The following is a 21021-nucleotide window of genomic DNA, read 5'->3' on the forward strand; positions in this document are numbered from 1 at the left end:
TTCAATATGTCCTGCCACTCCCTTCTGGCTTGCAGAGTTTCTGCTGAAAGATCAGCTGTTAACCTTATGGGGATTCCCTTGTGTGTTATTTGTTGTTTTTCCCTTGCTGCTTTTAATATGTTTTCTTTGTATTTAATTTTTGACAGTTTGATTAATATGTGTCTTGGCGTGTTTCTCCTTGGATTTATCCTGTATGGGACTCTCTGTGCTTCCTGGACTTGATTAACTATTTCCTTTCCCATATTAGGGAAGTTTTCAACTATAATCTCTTCAAATATTTTCTCAGTCCCTTTCTTTTTCTCTTCTTCTTCTGGAACCCCTATAATTCGAATGTTGGTACGTTTAATGTTGTCCCAGAGGTCTCTGAGACTGTCCTCAGTTCTTTTCATTCTTTTTTCTTTATTCTGCTCTGCAGTAGTTATTTCCACTATTTTATCTTCCAGGTCACTTATCCGTTCTTCTGCCTCAGTTATTCTGCTATTGATCCCATCTAGAGTACTTTTAATTTCATTTATTGTGTTGTTCATCGTTGCTTGTTTCATCTTTAGTTCTTCTAGGTCCTTGTTAACTGATTCTTGCATTTTGTCCATTCTATTGTCCATTCTATCTCCAAGATTTCGGATCAACCTTACTATCATTATTCTGAATTCTTTTTCAGGTAGACTGCCTATTTCCTCTTCATTTGTTAGGTCTGATGGGTTTTTATCTTGCTCCTTCATCTGCAGTGTGTTTTTCTGTCTTTTCATTTTGCTTATCTTACTGTGTTTGGGGTCTCCTTTTTTGCAGGCTGAAGGTTCGTAGTTCCTGTTGTTTTTTGTGTCTGTCCCCAGTGGCTAAGGTTGGTTCAGTGGGTTGTGTAGGCTTCCTGGTGGAGGGTACTAGTGCCTGTGTTCTGGTGGATGAGGCTAGATCTTGTCTTTCTGGTGGGCAGGTCCACGTCTGGTGGTGTGTTTTGGGGTGTCTGTAGACTTATTATGATTTTGGGCCGCCTCTCTGCTAATGGGTGGGGTTGTGTTCCTGTCTTGCTAGTTGTTTGGCATAGGATGTCCAGCACTGTAGCTTGCTGGTCGTTGAGTGAAGCTGGGTGCTGGCGTTGAGATGGAGATCTCTCGGAAATTTTTGCTGTTTGATATTATGTGCAGCTGGGAGGTCTCTTGTGGATCAGTGTCCTGAAGTTGGCTCTCCCACCTCAGAGGCACAGCACTGACTCCTGGCTGCAGCACCAAGAGCCTTTCATCCACAGGGCTCCTTAATTTGGGATGATTCGTTGTCTATTCAGGTATTCCACAGATGCAGGGTATATCAAGTTGATTGTGGAGCTTTAATCCGCTGCTTCTGAGGCTGCTGGGAGAGATTTCCCTTTCTCTTCTCTGTTCTCACAGCTCCCAGGGGCTCAGCTTTGGATTTAGCCCCGCCTGTGCGTGTAGGTCGCCTGAGGGCGTCTGTTCTTTGCTCAGACAGGACGGGGTTAAAGGAGCTGCTGATTCGGAGGCTCTGGCTCACTCAGGCCCGGGGGTAGGGAGGGGCACGGAGTGTGGGGCGGGCCTGCGGCGGCAGAGGCCGGCAAGACGTTGCAGCCTGAGGCGCGCCTGTGCGTTCTCCCGGGGGAGTTGTCCCTGGATCCCGGGACCCTGGCAGTGGCGGGCTGCACAGGCTCCCCTGAAGGGCGTGTGGCTAGTGACCTGTGTTCGCACACAGGCCTCCCGGTGGCGGCAGCAGCGGCCCTAGCGTCTCATGTCTGTCTCTGGGCTCCGCACTTTTAGCCGCGGCTCGCGCCCGTCCCTGGAGCTCTCTCAAGCAGCGTTCTTAATCCCCTCTCCTCGTGCACCAGGAAACAAAGAGGGACGTAAAAGTCTGTTGCCTCTTCGGCAGTTCCAGACTTCTCCCCGGACTCTCTCCCGGCCAGCCGCGGCACACCAACGCCCTGCAGGCTGTGTTCACGCCGCCAACCTCAGTCCTCTCCCGGCGCTCCGACAAAAGCCGGAGCCTCAGCTCCCAGTCCCGCCCGCCCTGAGTTCTCTTTATTCCACACTCTTTATTAGCAATAGGTATTAATACCCTTATCTAAATTTGGCAATCTGATAGGTGAAAACTATATCTCACTGAGGTTTGAATTTGTGTTACCTACTACTAGTGAATTTGAGCATCTTTTAACGTGCTTTTTTCACTATTTGTGAATTTTCTAATTTGAAAATTTCTATTTTCTTTGGGTTAATTGTATTTTTATGTCAATTTATATCAGCTGTTTATTATAAAAGTCCTCTGTCATCATGTGCAAAATGTTCCTTATATCTATCATTTGGACATTTTAATGTTATTTTTTGGGATCCAGAGTATTTTTTAAATGGTGTGTGGTTAAATACATTTTATTTCCCATATAGCTTATGGGTTTTTAGTCTTGGTTAAGATGTTATTCTTTCAAGTCTAGTTTGAACAGAAAATTCCCATTTTAATTTTCTCTCTGTTGTATGTCAGTTGTAGCAGCACATTTATTAAGTAGTCAATATTTTCCCTCTAAAGTGAACTCATATTTTTCATATTTTATTTTTTGTAACATTCAATATAATTCTGGATCCTCTATTATATTGCACTAATCCTATAAAATTACCAAAATGATTTCAATAAAATGTCCTTATATTCCAGTATTCCAGTAAGGAAAATAGTCTTTCACAATTCTCCTTTTTTTGTAGCTTTTTGCCTATGTCTGGGTATTAATTCATCCATATAAATGAAAGAAATTACCAACTAATTCCAGGGGGGAAAAACCTGTTATGATAATAAGTGGCATTAATTTTGGAAACATTTAGTGAGGTTTTGCTCTATCTGGTTCACAGGGAAATTAGCTAAATTTTCCAACTATGATGGTGAATTTGTCTATTTCTCCCTAATTCTGTCAAGTTTACTTTATATTTTTTAGAGTTGTGTATTAGGTATACTCACATTTAGAAGTGTTATATCTTCCTAAATTGAACCTTTTGTTTTTATACATGTATTTTTTTTAATCTCAAATAATGCCCCTTGTCTTAAAGTCTATTGTACTATGTACACATAACTATCAGGGTATTTTATTTTATTTTGTTTTTTCTTCTTCTAGGTGTATTTTTCTTTAATTTTTGAATCATTCAGTATTTCTATTTTTAACATCTCTTTAAACAGCATATAGTTGACTTTATTACGTTTTTTATCTGAACTAAAGCATTTAGTCTATTTATATCATAATTACTAATATAACTGGATTTATTCTGGCCATATGATTTTGTGCTTTTTGTTTCATATATTTAAATTTTTTCTTTCATTTTTGTCTTATGTTGAATACATTATCTTTATTATATTTTATTCTTTCTCTGTACTTGTTTAGAGATGGCTCTAAAAATTTTTACATGCCTACTTATCAATATTTGTACACTCTTCCCATAGAATATACCACTATATAATTTATAGCCTATTTTATGTGTGTGTTTTAGTTTGTTTCTATCTTTTTTCTGTCTTGACAATACTTTATTTATTTATTTATTTATTTATTTATTTATTTATTTATTTATTTATTTATTTATTTATTGCAGTACGCGGGCCTCTCACTGTTGTGGCCTCTCCCGTTGTGGAGCACAGGCTCTGGATGCGCAGGCTCAGCAGCCATGGCTCATGGGCCCAGCCGCTCCGTGGCATGTGGGATCTTCCCGGACTGGGGCACGAACCCGTGTCCCCTGCATCGGCAGGCAGACTCTCAACAACTGCGCCACCAGGGAAGCCCAATACATTATTTTTTATTGTGCTATGAAGTCAATGTTCTAACCCTATTTTTTTTTAATTCAAAGATAGGGTAGATAGACTTAGTTCAATCAATCAGCTCCCTTCTGGGATCAGTCCAACTTCTAGAACCCCAATTCCTCTATCAGTTATTTTTTGCTGTTTAACAAACTACTCTAAAACCTCATAGCTTAAAACAAAAACAAGTCATTATTTTTCATAAGTCGGTGAGTTGACTGAACTCGGCTCAGATAGATAAAATTGTTGAAACTTTTTCTCCATATGTTTCTTTATTCTCAAGGAGGCTGGACAAGACTTCTTAACATAGCAGTAGCTTTCCAAGACAAACACAAACACTTACTAAGCTTATGGTTTATATCTCAGTTGCTGATATTCCATTAGTCAAAGCAAGTCACATGGCCAAACACAGAGTCAATACGGGAAGGAGTTACATAAAGGCATTGTGCAAGGAAAGGGTCAACTCAACAGACTGGGATTTCATAAACCCTGCATATTAGCAAGAAGGCTTATCATCAGGCTGGGACATTGGGAGAAAAACTTTGAGCCCTAATAATATTCTGCCTAATATGAGTGTTTTGCATGCCTAAGGGTTTACACCACAGTGTATCACTTTGATGAAATAATTCACGCTAACAATACTTTTCATGGTGAACGAATGTTTTTGTATGCCTGAGGCCATGGGCTATGCCTAACCAGTTTAATCAGATAGTTTATACAAACAAATGTAATTAATGACGAATGACTATATTTGCTCTAAAAGGCTGGAATTCGAGTAGTTGAGTTCAGTCACACAAGAACTGCATGCCTAGGTGAATGGCCCTCAATAAAAGCATTGGATACCAAGGCTCAAGTGAGCTTCTGTGGTTGTCAACACCTCATATGTGTTGTCACACACTGTTTCTGGGAGAAATAAGCATGTCCATGCTACCCAAATGGGTGAAAACACTTGGAAGCTTACACATAGTTTCTCCTGAATTTTGCCTCATATACCTGTTTTCCTTCTGCTGGTTTTCATCTGTATTCTGTCACAGTAGTAAACTACAATCATGAGTGTAACAGTTTCTATAAGTCCTTGCAGTGAATCATTGAGCCTGAGGGTGGTGTTGGGGACTCCCAGCACATGCATGAATTCCCATAGGTAAGATTATTGGTGGCGCATTAATGTAGGAATCTATTTTGGAGAGTAAGAAACACCTAGACCTGAAACAAATGGATACCAAACATTTCCCAAGGTTCAAAGATATCCCAATATCCAGCGCATGAAGGACCTACTGCCTTTCGTTACTATCCTCACTGGTCAATTACACAACTGGTGGAGAAGAAAGATTAGCAGCAGTTGTCTCTGCAAGAAACCCAAGGTTTCACCCATACCTGGTAGCCCATCCAGTTTAGTGATAGGAGGTATGCTGAAAATGAGAGTAAATCAGAAGGGAAATAACAGTAGATTAAAGCTGAATAATCTGTAAGGCACAGAGTCTCTCTAGGAGCAGTATATAGGAAAGCAACAAAACCAAGAACAGAGATTAAAAACAAGACCATTATAGGAATTGAAGCCTGATTCTTATAGCTAAAATATATGTTAAACATAACCCAACTCCTAGGCAGATCACCACATTAAAGCCTTGTTACCTCAGGTCCTATTACCTAATACACATCTTGCATTCATCAAAAATTATAAGTAAGGCAAAAGAAGAAAAACTCAATATGAAAAGACAGAGCGATCATCATATTGGAAATGTCAGACTGAGAATTTTTTTAACTATATTTAATATGATAATGGCTCTAACAGAGAAAGTATACAACCTGCAAGAACAGTGTAAGCAGAGAGATGGAAACTCTAAGAATCAAAAGGAAATTCTAGAAATCAAAAAAACAGGCAAAGGACTTGGATATTTTTCAAAGAAGATATACAAATGGCCAATAGCACACATAGCACATGAATCATTAGAGAAATGCAAATTAAAACCACAGTGAGGTACCACTTCTACTTCACATGCATTAGGATGGCTTTTACTTAACAAACAAACAAACAAACAAAAACCTAAAAGTAACAAGTGTTAGTGAGGATGTGGAGATGTTGGAACTCTTGTGCATCGCTGGAACTCTTGTGCATTGCTGGTGGAGATGTAAAATGATATAGCTACTGTGGAAAAGAGTATGGCATTTCTGTAAAAAATTAAACATAGAATTATCATTGTAGGTATACACCCCCAAAAATTGAAAGCAGAGACTCAAATAGATATTTGTATATCTTGTTCATAGCAACATTATTCACAACAGCCAGAAGGTGGAAACTGCCCAAATGTCTAGCTATAGATAAAATGATAAACAAAATGTGATATGAACATGCAATAGAATGTTATTCACTCTTTAAAAAGAATGAAATCTTGACAAAAGCTACAAAATATATGAACCTTAAAACAGCATTCTAAGTAAAATAAGCCAAACACAGAATAAATATTTTATGGTTCCTCTTATATGAGGTACCTAGAATGGTCAAATTTATAGGGAGGGAAAATAGAATAGTGGTTTCCAAGAGCTGGAGGAGGGGTTAAGGGGGACTTACTATTTAGTGGTTACAATGTTTCAGTTTGGAATGACAAAAAAGTTCTAAAGATAAATAGTAGGATTGATTACACAACAATGTGAATGACTTAATCTCACTGAATTATACACTAAACAATGGTTAAAATGGTAAATTCGGTGCTACATACATTTTACTACAGTAAAAAAAGATATTTAAGTTGTAGGATACAGCAAAAGCATTGCTCAGAGTGAAATTTATGGCATTAAATGCATATATTAGAAAATAAATCAAAGTTAATAGCTCAAGATTCCAGCATAGGACACTAGAGAAGGAAAAGCAATTTAAACTTGAAGGAAGCAGAAAAAAAAGAGATAACAAAAGTTATAGCTGAAATCAAAGAAATTGAAAATAAGAAAACAACCGGAAAAAAATCAACAAAACTAAAGCTTATTCTTTGAAAAGAACAATACAAATGATACGTCTCTAGCCAGGAAATCTATGAAAATATATTGAAAAGACATAAATTACAAATATCAGAATGGAAACAGGGAATATCACTACAGATTGTGAAAAAATCAAAAGGATAATTAAAGGAATATCATGAAAAACTATTCCCAGAAATTTGATAACTTAGATGAAATGGACCAATTTCTTTTAAGACATTAACTACCCCAAATCGTACAAGGATAAATAGATAACCTGAATATTTGTACACTGATTAAATAAATTGCAAAATAATAATTTTTAAACCTTCCATAAAAAGAAAACACCAGGCTCAGATGTTTTCATTGGTGAATTAAAAAAAAAAAAATTAAGAACATGCAATAGCGTTTTTTCCTACAGCTAATATTATACTTAATAGGGAGAGAGAAAAAATTTCCCCCTAATATCAGGAATAAGGCAATGATGTTCTCTTTTATCACTCCTATTCAACATTCTACTAGAAATGCAATTCTAGTGCAATAAGACAAGAAAAAGAAATAATATAAAGTTTAGAAAATAAGAAAAAACTTTATTCACAGATGACATGATTGTCTATTTAGAAAACATTTAAGAACCTACCAAAAGAGGAAAAATAAAACCTCTTAGAATCTCCTAGCAGGTATAACAAGGCAGCAAGATACAAGATCAAACTGTGTACACAAAAGTCAAATGGAATTTCATATTAATACCCTTTACAACAGCAACCAAAAAATGAAATATTTAGACAAAAATCAAACAAAATCTATACAGGATATAGCTATGAAAAAAAATAAAACACTGATGAAAAAATCAAAGCTCTAAATAAATCAAGAGATAGTCTGTGTTCATATATGAGACAATATTGTGAAGATGTCAATTTTTCCCAACTTGACCTATACAGTCAGTGCAATCAAAATCCCACCAAGCTGCTTTGTAGATATCAATAAACTGACTCAAAAGTTTATATGGAAGGTAAAAAGCCCTAGAATAGCCAATAATATCTGAAGAAGACAAATAGCTGGAGGAACCACAGCATCTAATTTGAAACCTTACCAAAAGGCAATAATCAAGACAGCATCATATTGGCCCAAGAATATAGATAAAGATCAATGGAACAGAATATAGAGCCCAGAAATAGACCCACTAAAAGATAACTGATTTTTTAAAAGGATGCAAAGGCATTCAATGAAAAAAGAATAATCTTTAAAACAAATGGTACTGGATGTTCAAAGCAAAAGTATAAATCTAGACATGATCTTAAAACTTACAGAAAAATAAAAATCAGTCAATGACCTAATGTAAAATTATAAAACTTCAATTTAAAAGAGACAATTCCCACAACCTTGCTTTTGGTGAAGAGTTTTTAGATACAACATCAAAAGTATGATCAATGATAGGAAAAAAATGTTTAGCTGGACATTATTAAAATTTAAAACTTTATTGTTAACAGAGTGAAAACAGATGCCACTACTGGGAGAAAGTATTTGCAAAACACGTATCTCATAATTGACTTGTACTGAAATACAGGGAAGTGTTAAAACTCTACAAAAATAAACACAAGAGCAAACAGTGCTCACTTTTATTTTTAGTTTTTATTTATTTTTATTGGGGTATAGTTGCTTTACAATGCTGTGTTAGTTTCTGTTGTACAACACAGTGAATCAGCAATATGTATACATATATCCCCTCCCTCTTGGACATCCCTCCCCTCCCAACATCCCATCTATCTGGTCACCACAGAGCACCAAGCTGAGCTCCCTGCACTATACAGAGCAGGTTCCCACTAGCTATCTGTTTTACACGTGGCAGTGCAAATATGTCAATCCGAATCTCCCAATTCATCCCACCCCCCACCATGTCCACGTCTGTTCTCTACATCTGTGTCTCTATTCCTGTCCTGCAAATAGTTTCATCTGTACCATTTTTCTAGATTCCTCATACATGTGTTAATATACGATACTTGTTTCCTCTTCCTGATTTTGCTCTGTATGACAGACTCTAGGTCCACCCACTTCTCTACAAGTGACCCAATTTCATTCCTTTCTATAGCTGAGTAATACTCCATTGTATATATGTACCCAATATACCACTATTTCTCTTGCATTAGGAAACAGGAAAAGCAATAATTGCCACTTACGTGAGAATGTGTCAGGGAAGAGGGGAGATTAAAAAGCAGAGGGGATCCAATAGAAAAATTTCCATTCCTTGACTGTTTATAGAATAGCAAACAAAAAATCTTAAAATGTATTGGTTAATTAATTATCAGTTGCCTAAAAAAAACAACAACAAGAAAAAAACCTGAAAAGATACCACACCGAGGAGCACAAGTAGATGGCAAAATGCATGTTGAAACATGCTCAACTTCATTCAACATTAGGAAATACAAACTGAAGCAAAAGTGATATACCACTACAGAACTATTAGAATGGTTAAGAATCATTCTGAAAATATGAATGTTAACAAAGTTACCTTGTAAACCAGATTTGTTCAGATTACTTCCCAAAGCAAGTTACTCATGGGAAAAGTTAAATGCACAAGGAGTCCAAGAAATGCTACATAATATATTCTCCTCTTGGAGATACACATAATGCATGCTCTGAAAAATCAAGCAATAAAGAAACTTGTATAATTTTATTTAAGTTAATGTTCCCCAATCTTAGTGAAACACAGAACTTTGTTTCATTAAGAGATATTTTTCAAAATACCTGTTAATATTCTTTGTTATACATTTTGGGAAATGTAGATCTATACTAATGTTAAAATATGGATTTATTTCACTTCTCAAAATATATCTAGCCTTTGTTTTCTTCTTTTTTTAACATCTTTATTAGAGTATAATTGCTTTACAATGTTGTGTTAGTTTCTGCTGTATAACAAAGTGAATTAGGATATATGCATACACATATCCCTATATTCCCTCCCATCCTCCCTATCCCACCCCTCTAGGTGGTCACAAAGCACCGAGAGAGCTGACCTCCCTGTGCTATGCCGCTGCTTCCCACTAGGTAACTATTTTACATTCGGTAGTGTATATATGTCCATGCCACTCTCTCACTTCGTCTCACCTTACCCTTCCTCCTACCCATGTCCTCAAGTCAATTCTATGCATCTACATCTTTATTCCTGTCCTGCCCCTAGGTTCTTCAGAACCATTTTTTTTTAATTCCATATATACATATGTTAGCATACGGTATTTGTTTTTCTCTTTCTGACTTACTTCACTCTGTATGACAGACTCTAGGTCCATCCACCTCACTACAAATAACTCAATTTCATTTCTTTTTATGGCTGAGTAATATTCCAATGTATACAAGTGCCACATCTTCTTTATCCATTCATTGTCAATGGACATTTAGGTTGCTTCCATGTCCTGGTTATTGTATATAGTGCTGCAATGAACACTGTGCTCCATGACTCTGTGAATTATGGTTTTCTCAGGGTATATGCCAAGTAGTGGGATTGCTGGGTCATATGGCACTTCTATTTTTTAGCTTTCTAAGGAACTTCTATACTGTTCTCCATAGTGGCTGTATCGATTTACATTCACACAAAGAGTGCAAGAGGGTTCCCTTTTCTCCAAACCCTCTCCAGCATTTATCATTTGTAGATTTTTTTATGATGGCCATTCTGACTGGTGTGAGATGATACCTCATTGTAGTTTTGATTTGCATTGCTCTAATGATTAGTGATGTTGAGCATCTTTTCATATGTTTCTTGCCCATCTGTATGTCTTCTTTGGAGAAATGTCTATTTAAGTCTTCTGCCCATTTTCGGATTGCATTGTTTGTTTTTTTTGATATTGAGCTGCATGGTCTGCTTGTATATTTTGGAGATTAATCCTGTGCCAGTTGCTTTGTTGGCAAATATTTTCCCCCATTCTGATGGTTGTCTTTTCGTCTTGCTTATGGTTTCCTTTGCTGGTCAATTGCTTTTAAGTTTAATTAGGTCCCATTTGTTTCTTTTTGTTTTTATTTCCATTTTTCTAGGAGGTGGGTCAAAAAGGATCTTGCTGTGATTTATGCCATAGAGTGTTCTGCCTGTGTTTTCCTCTAAGAGTTTGACAGTGTCTGGCCTTACATTTAGGTCTTTAATCCATTTGGAGTTTATTTTTGTGTATGGTGTTAGGGAGTGTTCTAATTTCATTCTTTTACAGGTAACTGTCCAGTTTTCCCAGCACCACTTACTGAAGAGGCTATCTTTTTTCCATTGTATATTCTTGCCTCCTTTATCAAAGATAAGGTGACAATATGTACATGGGTTTATCTCTGGGCTTTCTATCCTGTTCCATTGGTCTATATTTCTGTTTTTATGCCAGTACCATACTGTCTTTATTACTGTAGCTTTGTAGTATAGTCTGAAGTCAGGGAGCCTGATTCCTCCAGCTCTGTTTTTCTTTCTCAAGATTGTTTTCACTATTCAGGGTCTTTTGTGTTTCCATACAAATTGTGAAATTTTTTGTTCTAGTTCTGTGAAAAATGCCATTGCTAGTTTGATAAGGATTGCACTGAATCTGTAGATTGCTTTGGGTAGTATGGTCATTTTCATCATGTTGATTCATCCAATCCAATAACGTGGTATATCTCTCCATCTGTTCATATCATCTTTAATTTCTTTCAACAGTGTCTTATAGTTTTCTGCATACAGGTCTTTTGTCTCCTTAGGTAGGTTTATTCCTAGATATTTTATTCTTTTTGTTGCAATGGTAAATGGGAGTGTTTTCTCAATTTCTCTTTCAGATTTTTCATCATTAGTGTATAGGAATGCAAGAGATTCTGTGCATTAATTTTGTATCCTGCTACTTTACCAAACTCATTGATTAGCTCTAGTAGTTTTCTGGTAGCATGTTTAGGATTCTCTATGTATAGTATCATGTCATCTGCAAACAGTGACAGTTTTACTTCTTTTCCAATTTGGATTCCTTTTATTTCTTTTGCTTCTCTGATTGCTGTGGCTAAAACTTCCAAAACTATGTTAAATAATAGTGGTGAGAGTGGGCAACCTTATCTTGTTCCTGATCTTAGTGGAAATCGTTTCAGTTTTTCACCATTGAGAATGATGTTGGCTGTGGGTTTGTCATATATGACCTTTATTATATTGAGGTAAGTTCCTTCTATGCCTACTTTCTGGAGAGTTGTTATCATAAATGGGTGTTGAATTTTGTTGAAAGCTTTTTCTGAATCTATTGAGATTATCATATAGTTTTTCTCCTTCAATTTGTTAATATGGTGTATCACATTGATTGATTTGTGTATATTGAAAAATCCTTGCATTCCTGGGATAAACCCCACCTGATCATGGTGTATGATCCTTTTAATGTGCTGTTGGATTCTGTTTGCTAGCATTTTGTTAAGGATTCCTGCATCTATGTTCATCAGTGACATTGGCCTGTAGTTTTCTTTTTTTGTGACATTTTTGTCTGGTTTTGGTATCAGGGTGATGGTAGCCTCGTAGTATTAGTTTGGGAGTGTTCCTCCTTCTGCTATATTTTGGAAAAGTTTGAGAAGGACAGGTGTTAGCTCTTCTCTAAATGTTTGATAGAATTCACCTGTGAAGCCATCTGGTCCTGGGCTTTTGTTTGTTGGAAGATTTTTAATCACAGTTTCAATTTCAGTGCTTGTGATTGGTCTGTTTATATTTTCTATTTCTTCCTGGTTCAGTCTCGGAAGGTTGTGCTTTTCTAAGAATTTGTCCATTTCTTCCAGGTTGTCCATTTTATTGGCATAGAGTTGCTTGTAGTAATCTCTCATGATCCTTTGTATTTCTGCAGTGTCAGTTGTTACTTCTCCTTTTTCATTTCTAATTTGGTTGATTTGAGTCTTCTCCTTTTTTTTTTTTTTGATGAGTTTCGCTAATTGTTTATCAGTTACATTTATCTTCTCAAAGAACCAGCTTTTAGTTTTACTGATCTTTGCTTTGTTTCCTTCATTTCTTTTTCATTCATTTCTGATCTGATCTTTATGACTTCTTTCCTTCTGCTAAATTTGGGGGGTTTTTGTTCTTCTTTCTCTAACTGCTTTAGGTGTAAGGTTAGGTTGTTTATTTGGGATGTTTCTTGTTTCTTGATGGTGAATTGTATTGGTATAAACTTCCCTCTTAGAACTGCTTTTGCTGCATTCCATAGGTTTTGGGTCAGCGTGTTTTCATTGTCATTTGTTTCTAGGTATTTTTTGATTTCCTCTTTGCTTTCTTCAGTGATCTCTTGGTTATTTAGTAGCGTATTGTTTAGCCTCCATGTGTTTGTATTTTTACACTTTTTTTCCCTGTAATTGTAATCTAGTCTCACAGCATCGTGGTAGGATACTCGATACAATTTCAATTTTCTTAAATTTACCAAGGTTTGATTTGTGACCCAAGATATGGTCTATCTTGGAGAATGTTCCATGAGCACTTGAGAAGGAAGTGTATTATGTTGTTTTTGGATGGAATGTCCTATAAATATCAATTAAGTCCATCTTGTTTAATGTGTCATTTAAAGCTTGTGTTTCCCTATTTATTTTCATTTTGGATGATCTGTCCATTGGTGAAAGTGGGTGTTAAAGTCCCCTACTATGATTGTGTTACTGTTGATTCCCCCTTTTATGGCTGTTAGTATTTGCCTCATGTATTGAGGTACTCCTATGTTGGGTGCATAAATATTTACAACTGTTATGTCTTCTACTTGGATTGATCCCTTGATCATTACATAGTGTCCTTCTTTATCTCTTGTAATAGTCCTTATTTTAAAGTCTATTTTGTCTGATATGAGATTTGCTACTCCAGCTTTTTTTGATTTCCATTTGCATGGAATATCTTTTTCCATCCCCTCACTTTCAGTCTGTATGTGTCCCTAGGTCTGAAGTGGGTCTCTTGTAGACAGCATACATATGGGTCTTCCTTTTGTATCCATTCAGCCAGTCTATGTCTTTTGGTTGGAGCATTTAATCCATTAACATTTAAGGTAGTTATCAATATTTATGTTCCTATAACCATTTTCTTAATTGTTCTGGGTTTGTTTTCTTGTGTTTCCTGCCTAGAGAAGTGCCTTTAGCATTTGTTGTAAAGCTGGTTTGGTGGTGCTAAATTCTCTTATCTTTTGCTTGTCTGTAAACATTTTAATTTGTCTGTTGAATCTGAATGAGATCCTTGCTGGGTAGAGTAATCTTGGTTGTAGGTTTTTCTCCTTCATCACTTTAAATATGTCCTGCCACTCCCTTCTGGCTTGCAGAGTTTATGCTGATAGGTCAGCTGTTAATGTTATGCAGATTCCCTTGTGTGTTATTTGTTGCTTTTCCTTTGCTGCTTTTAATATTTTTTCTTTGTATTTAGTTTTTGATAGTTTGATTAATATGTGTCTCGGCATGTTTCTCTTTGGGTTTATCCTGTGTGGGACTCTCTGCACTTCCTGGCCTTGATTGTCTCTTTCCTTTCCCATGTTAGGGAAGTTTTCGACTATAATCTCTTCTAACATTTTCTCAGACCCTTTTTCTCTTCTTCTTCTGGCACCTCTATAATTCAAACGTTGGTGCGTTTAATGTTGTCCCAGAAGTCTCTGAGACTGTCCTCAATTCTCTTCATTCTTTTTTCTTTGTTCTGCAACCTGGTAGTATTTCCACCATTTCAACTTCCAATTCACTTATCTGTTCTTCTGCCTCAGTTTTTCTGCTACTGATTCCTTCTACAGTATTTTTAATTTCAGTTATTGTGTTGTTCATCACTCTTTGTTTGCTCTGTCATTCTTCTAGATCCTGTTAAATGTTTCTTGTGTCTTCCCCATTCTGTTTCTGAGATTTTGGATCATCTGTACTCTCATTACTCTGAATTCTTTTTCAGGTAGGTTGCCTATTTCGTCTTCATTTATTTGGTCTTGTAGGTTTTTACCTTGCTCCTTCATCTGTAACATATTCTTTTGTCGTTTCTTTTCTTGTTTTCTTTTTGATGGGTGGGGCTGTATTCCTGCCTTACTGGGTGTTTGGCCTGAGGCGTCCAGCACTGGAGTCTGCAGACATTTGGGTAGGCCAGGTCTTGGTTCTGAGATTAGGACCTACAGGAGGCCTCACTCCAATTAATACTCCCTCGGGTCTGAGGTTCTCTGTTAGTACAGCAGTTTGGACTCCGCCTGACCTCTGGCCTGGGAACCAAGATCCCGCAAGCTGCGTGATGTGGCAGAAAAAAAAAAAAGAAAGAAAGAAGCAGTACAATATCAAAGAATAAAAAACAAAATAAAATTAGAAAGATAAAAAAATATATTAGGAAAAATAAAAATATAATTGAAAGAACTGCAACAAGGTAAAATAAAACCACAACAGGAAAAAGAAAAAAAAAGGGGTGGGGTGGGGGAACAAGCCAAAAGGAGAGAACAATAACAAAATATGAAGAATAAAATAAAATTAGAAAAATAAAAGATTTATTAGGAAAAATAAAAATATAAATGAATCAACAACATTGAATCAACAAGGTAAAACAGAACCCCAATCTAAAAGAGGAAGAAAGAAAAAAAAGAAAGCTTTGGTTATGGGGGCAGAATTTAGGTGGGGGTGGAACTAAGGCAGGGGTGTGGTTTAGGGTAGGGCATGACCTATGCAGGTGGGGCGGTGACGTTTGAGCGTGGGGCGGGGCCTAGGCTCAGGACCCAGGCAGCAGGAAAAGGCCTTGGGGGTGAGGCCTAGGCGGGTCTATGTTCAAGCATGGGTCAGCGCCACTGCTTAGGACCTGCGCAGAAGGGGAGAGGCAGCATGTGGAAAGGAGGGCCTCTGGGGTGTGGAGTTCCAGAGTTTGGAGGTAGGTCCCTGAGTGAGGGTGTGTGGGTGGTATTTAGGCCCAGTGTGTTGGAGGGGATCTCTGAGTGTAGAGGTGGGGCCCTGGGTGGGGGTGTAGAGGCGGGGCTTGGGGTCTGCGCGGCAGGTGGGAGGCTCTGAGGATTAGGCCCAGGAGCCTAACAAGCTCCCTGGTGCCTAAGTGGACATGGAAAGCACTGGGCGCATTCCCTTCTGTTCCTCCTCCCCCCCCCCACACTGTCTCCCCCAGGGTCTCCCCCGTCCCCCCTGGACTCCTAACCATGGGTGGGTCCCACTGGGTGTGGGAACTTCTCCCCTCCCCCAGCCCCCCTTCAGGGTGCCGGTCCCGTAGGTCTGGCCTTTGCTTTTGCTCCCCCTTCCCTCTCTCCCACTCCCTCAGGATCTGCCCAGCTGGAGGGGGCCTTGGTGGGCAGAGGATCAGGCCCAGGATCTCAGCAGGCTCCCGGGGGCCCAAGTGGGCAGGGGAAACCTGGCCCACTCCCTTTTGATCCTCTGTCCTCCCAGCGGTTCCCCAATTTCCCCCTTCGGGCGTGGGATCCCTTCCTCTCCCCCAGCCACCCCTCAGGGCGCCAGTCCCGTCCTGCCTCCACTTTTCCTCCTCCTTCACTCCCTCCACACCTCATGTCCTACCCAGTCACTGGTGGTTCCTCCCGTTACCATAGGTGTTTGTGGCCCCCCCACCAGTGCCTGGTAGGTGCCCTAGTTGTGCAGAGATGCAAATTCCATGTCCTCCTAGTCCACCATCTTGACTCCACCCTCTTGTTTCTTAATATATAGTACAGATATATCATTAACATTTTCAGTTTTAATTTGAAGTATTAGGGTTCACATCTTCATTTGGTTATTCAAATTTATCTCTGTGATCCTGGGAAAGTTAAGCAAACTCTCTAAGTTTCTGTTTTCTCATCCAAAAATGGAAATGACAGTGCCCAACCTACTGGATTGTTACAAGGATAAAATGAAATCTTTAGAGCAGAGCAACCGGTCCACAGTAAGCAACGAATAAACACAAGCTAATTCCTTTAACATTATCATTATTCTCATCTTCATTAATGTTAATATAAATAAGGAAGAGTGACTGGACTTTCCACCCTCTCAGTCTCACTTTCACTTTCTTCACCTATCAGCACTAATGCTAGCTCAATAATAGGGAAAGAGGTAATTACAGGAAAAACCCCAATGAGAAAGCCAATCTCAAGGTTCTTTATCTTCTCACACACAAAAAAAGAGCTGTCCTTTCTGATGGTAAACTTGGAGAGTGGGGTGTTACTTTTATGAAGAAAGATAGTATTTGCTTATCAATTTTTAGAATTTTATTAAAATTTTATAGAAAATTTTACACAACAGAAAAATAATTATTAAACATAAAAATTACCTACACTCTTGAAGCACAATGTTAGTTCACAACCTCAGGAGTTCCCCAGGTGAACTCTAAAACTGGCTGCCAGTCACAGAGGGCAAGGAGAGACCAAAGAAAGGGGCAGACCACTCCAAATTGGTAGGTGTCAGGTTTACTAAGCAAGGAAAGGTATATACGAGGCTTGTTTTGGGCAGCCACACAATTATTAGTAGATCTCCACACCTGCCCACCAGAATCTTAAAAGTTTATCTAGAGGCCTTAACTGGTTTCAGTCCAGATGGTCTCAACCATACTTTATTCTCTTAAGGCTGTGTTCTTGGAATAGTTCCCAATGTGGGAACAGTAGGCAGAGCTTACATTCCAAGGACAGGGGTGGGGGTGAGGAGCCTCCCATTGCTTGGGTCCAACTGGAGAGTCAACCAGCCCTCATGTCCTTTTGATGACCTCCTCCAACACACATTTTGTGTCATACCTTACATTATGCTTATTTACAATAGACTATGACTCTCCCAAGTTCAGGAATTCTTAGAATTTATTCACTCAATTGCAGTTACTCTATATATTTGGTACCATTTAAATTCTTTCTGTGAATACTAGATCTCTGAGACACATGTTCACTTTTGGAGGAATCTTGGGCAACCCTCACAAAAGCCACAGTGAATTAAATGTTACCTTAGTGGACAATAAAAAGGAATCTTTCAGCTGAAGTATTCTGACAGCAGCATATTCTGGCTGACCAAGCCATTTCAGATGTGTCTGACCATTATTTTAAATTAGAAGATATACCACTGTCAAACCATAGCATCCAAGAATCAAAAGTGACATAGGAATGTCAAAGGAAAAACCACGGACAATTTTATCAGATCTTCTCATCCAGTGTCATAATGCAATGGTATGCTGTAAATTATCTGTCCCTAATAATACTAAAAGCGCCAAAATTTGTGAGATGATTTACTTTACTATAAAACATTGTTTTAGCATGGCTCAAGGTTATTTTTATACATCACCCTCCCTTGGTTGCATTCGGTTTGCTTTCTTTAATGGCAAAAAGGGACTGATGTTACAGGTTCTGCCCTGGAGCATTGCCCTCAACCCCAGTTTACAAATTCATCAGTCAGAAATATTCTATGTCATGATGGAGAGCAGCTTAAAAACCTCTGAACTATAGAGTGATACATACAGACTAGAATGCTTTCCGATTCCACTGCAGAACAATTAATAGAAGAAAACGGAGTCTTAAAAAATTAAAAAGCTATTTCAATTTGTCTTTATCTTCTACTTCATAGTTCATAAAATAATTACTCATTGACACAGTTACTCTGCAGGAATACCAATAAGAGGGGTATTGGAAGAAACAATTCCAAGTATGATCCATTCAAAGTAATCGAGAATTTATTCCACTTTGAAATCAGATTTATAAAAGCCTGTTTTGAATACACCATAGCTGAAGTTTTACTAAATCAGATATTAATTGTATGTAATAAATTGATGTTTTGGAAAAGTTTTCAATTACCTAACTTTTTTTTCCAGATTATCATTTGTAAAAGCAGAATGAGAGCTAACAGAATTATTTATACACATTATTTAGCTCACACTGGAGAAAAAAGAATTGCACAACATTTCAAAGTAACTATGGAAATACTTATTAAATGATCAGATAAGTTCTAGACAGCAACTTGGATTCTTAATACACCAAATATTTAAATACAGAGCAAACAGAGCAGAATTTGGGTACCCTAATGGAAAGTATTCTTTCTAAATTCTTTCTAAGTATTCTTGCTAAATTTGGTTTTGAATTTTTAAAAGGATGCCCAGAGATAAGAACATGGATATATTCTTCAAACTGAATTTCCACAGTGGTCATTAATTTCTACCACTCCCCACAGGCAAATGCTTTTAAAACTGAAGACTCCCTTCCTCCCTCCTCCCTTCCCCCTCTTCCCCCGCTGTGAATTATTTACCCCAGATGAAGATGATCTGCTCAAACAGAGCACTTGTCAACTGAATAAACATTAATTTACACAATGCTATAATTTCTATCTTAAACCATGGGTCATCTTTAAAACATAAATCAGTATAATATACACTAATTACATATTTCCAAATTGATTTAAATAAAATTAATCTAAATATTGAGTGACTGAGTGTTATTTCTAGTTTTTGAATAATTAACTGAAATTGTCAATATCTCAAACAGCTGTTACCTTCAATAGTATTAAAATACCTATTTTTTACTAATATGTCTTTTTGATAAGTTTTTGAGCATCCTGGCTTGATTTAAACATCTTTTTTATTATTTCATGCTGCTACATCTGTGGCTAGGGTTGCACAAAATATAAATCGCCACTTCAAATGTCCCCAGCTGCTCTTTTAGATCTTGATAGGTCCAATCACTCTCAACAGGAATGCTTGATAGCTTTAGAAACCTCAGTTATACAGTGCCATATTCTGAACTTTTTATTATTATTATTTTATACTATGACATAACAGTTGGTTGCTTCATTTTTACTGAGTAAATCAAACAATGAAATTTTCAATTTTTCAACTTTTTCTTGTTTAGATTAATTCTCCAAATTCTTTATAAAGTTTATAACTTACAATTCTCAAGAGTATATGAGTAGGTACACATATGTGTACTCAACACATAAGCTATTAGATAAAAAAGAATTTTTAGCAAAAAGCTACTGAATTGTAGTGTTACAAAATGGACTGACAGCAGGACATAATACCCAAAGCTACAGCTTTGGGCATTATAACTAATGAGAGATCTTATTTTTTAAAATTCCTATTGAGTAATAGTTTTTTCCTTACAGCTGAAAAATATATCATTTATTGTGCCATTAAAAATAATGTTCTGAAAAAAAAATAATGTTCTGTCATAAATGGGCTTCAACATATGAGAGTTTTCATTTGAGATAAAATATTAGAATGAAAAATAATAGAATTATTGTTATTATCTTATTTCATATGTAGGTATGTTTTTGTCTCTATTATTTTGATGTTTTTGAAAAATATATCACATGGAAGATGCAGAAGATGCATGTTGAGTTGGATTTTTTAAATGTGATGTTATGTATCTCTAAGTCACACTGTTTCACCATGTCCTTTTTGTAGCCAGCAATGTTAACGCCAGAAAAACATGAAGACATGCACTGAAACCAAAGTTTTTCCATCAGAAAAAGAAACTAACAGATGTACCTTATGGAGACTTGTTTATATCACTATCTAAACATAAGCGCTAACAAACTTAAAAATAATATTAGTCACATTAAAGTGAAAAATTTTTAAACCCTTGATTTTTCCTATTATATTTATTCTAATATTTACTTGCACTTAAGAAACTTCCAACCCTATGAGTCTGTGGTTCATAGAAAGATCCTAATACTATTACTTTTCATTCACATGTCTATCTTGATAGCTAGAAAAGGCATACAGATACACCAAATAATACCATAGCACATATTCATTCATAGGGTGTTGAATAGCATTTCTTATCTGGAGCATAAGTGCTCTGTAAAGACCAGACTCAACGAATGTATGAGATGTTATTGGCAATACAGAATTATCCCTTAAAAACTAGCTGCCTTTCTTCTCTTCTCTATTCCTTTACCCACTTCTCAGAACATTATCAGTTAAATAGTTTTACTTTGTAACTACATCTATCATAGTAATACAGCTCAGTAGGTCACTCACACGCAACAATGACCTTTCCAAAGAACATTTGGATTTGACATAAAAATACTGTGTAGTCTAATTGCCACGCACATCCTATTCTGAGTAAAATATCAATGCTCAGCAAACCTTTACACTGAAAAGAACAGATTTGTGATGCTCAGAACAACAGATGTTAGTTTGCTATTACATTAAAAACAGAACATAAAGACAAAGATATTCACTTGTATCATATGCTGTGAATTGATCATCTGCATCTGCCTGGCATGTTTGGGTCTAAATGAGGAAAGTTGAGTTTCCAAAGGGAGGATCCATTTACTGCTGCAGAGTCAAAGCAATTACATCTCTTTCCTGCTGCACTCATCAGTCATAGTACAAGCCAAATATTCACATTGCAGCTTAAACAAGAAGACTGAAAGGAAGCAGGTATCACACACCAGGTACTGTGTATGTGAGTG

This window comes from Pseudorca crassidens, chromosome 4 (genome assembly GCF_039906515.1).
Source record: "Pseudorca crassidens isolate mPseCra1 chromosome 4, mPseCra1.hap1, whole genome shotgun sequence".
NCBI classification, from domain to species: domain Eukaryota; kingdom Metazoa; phylum Chordata; class Mammalia; order Artiodactyla; family Delphinidae; genus Pseudorca; species Pseudorca crassidens.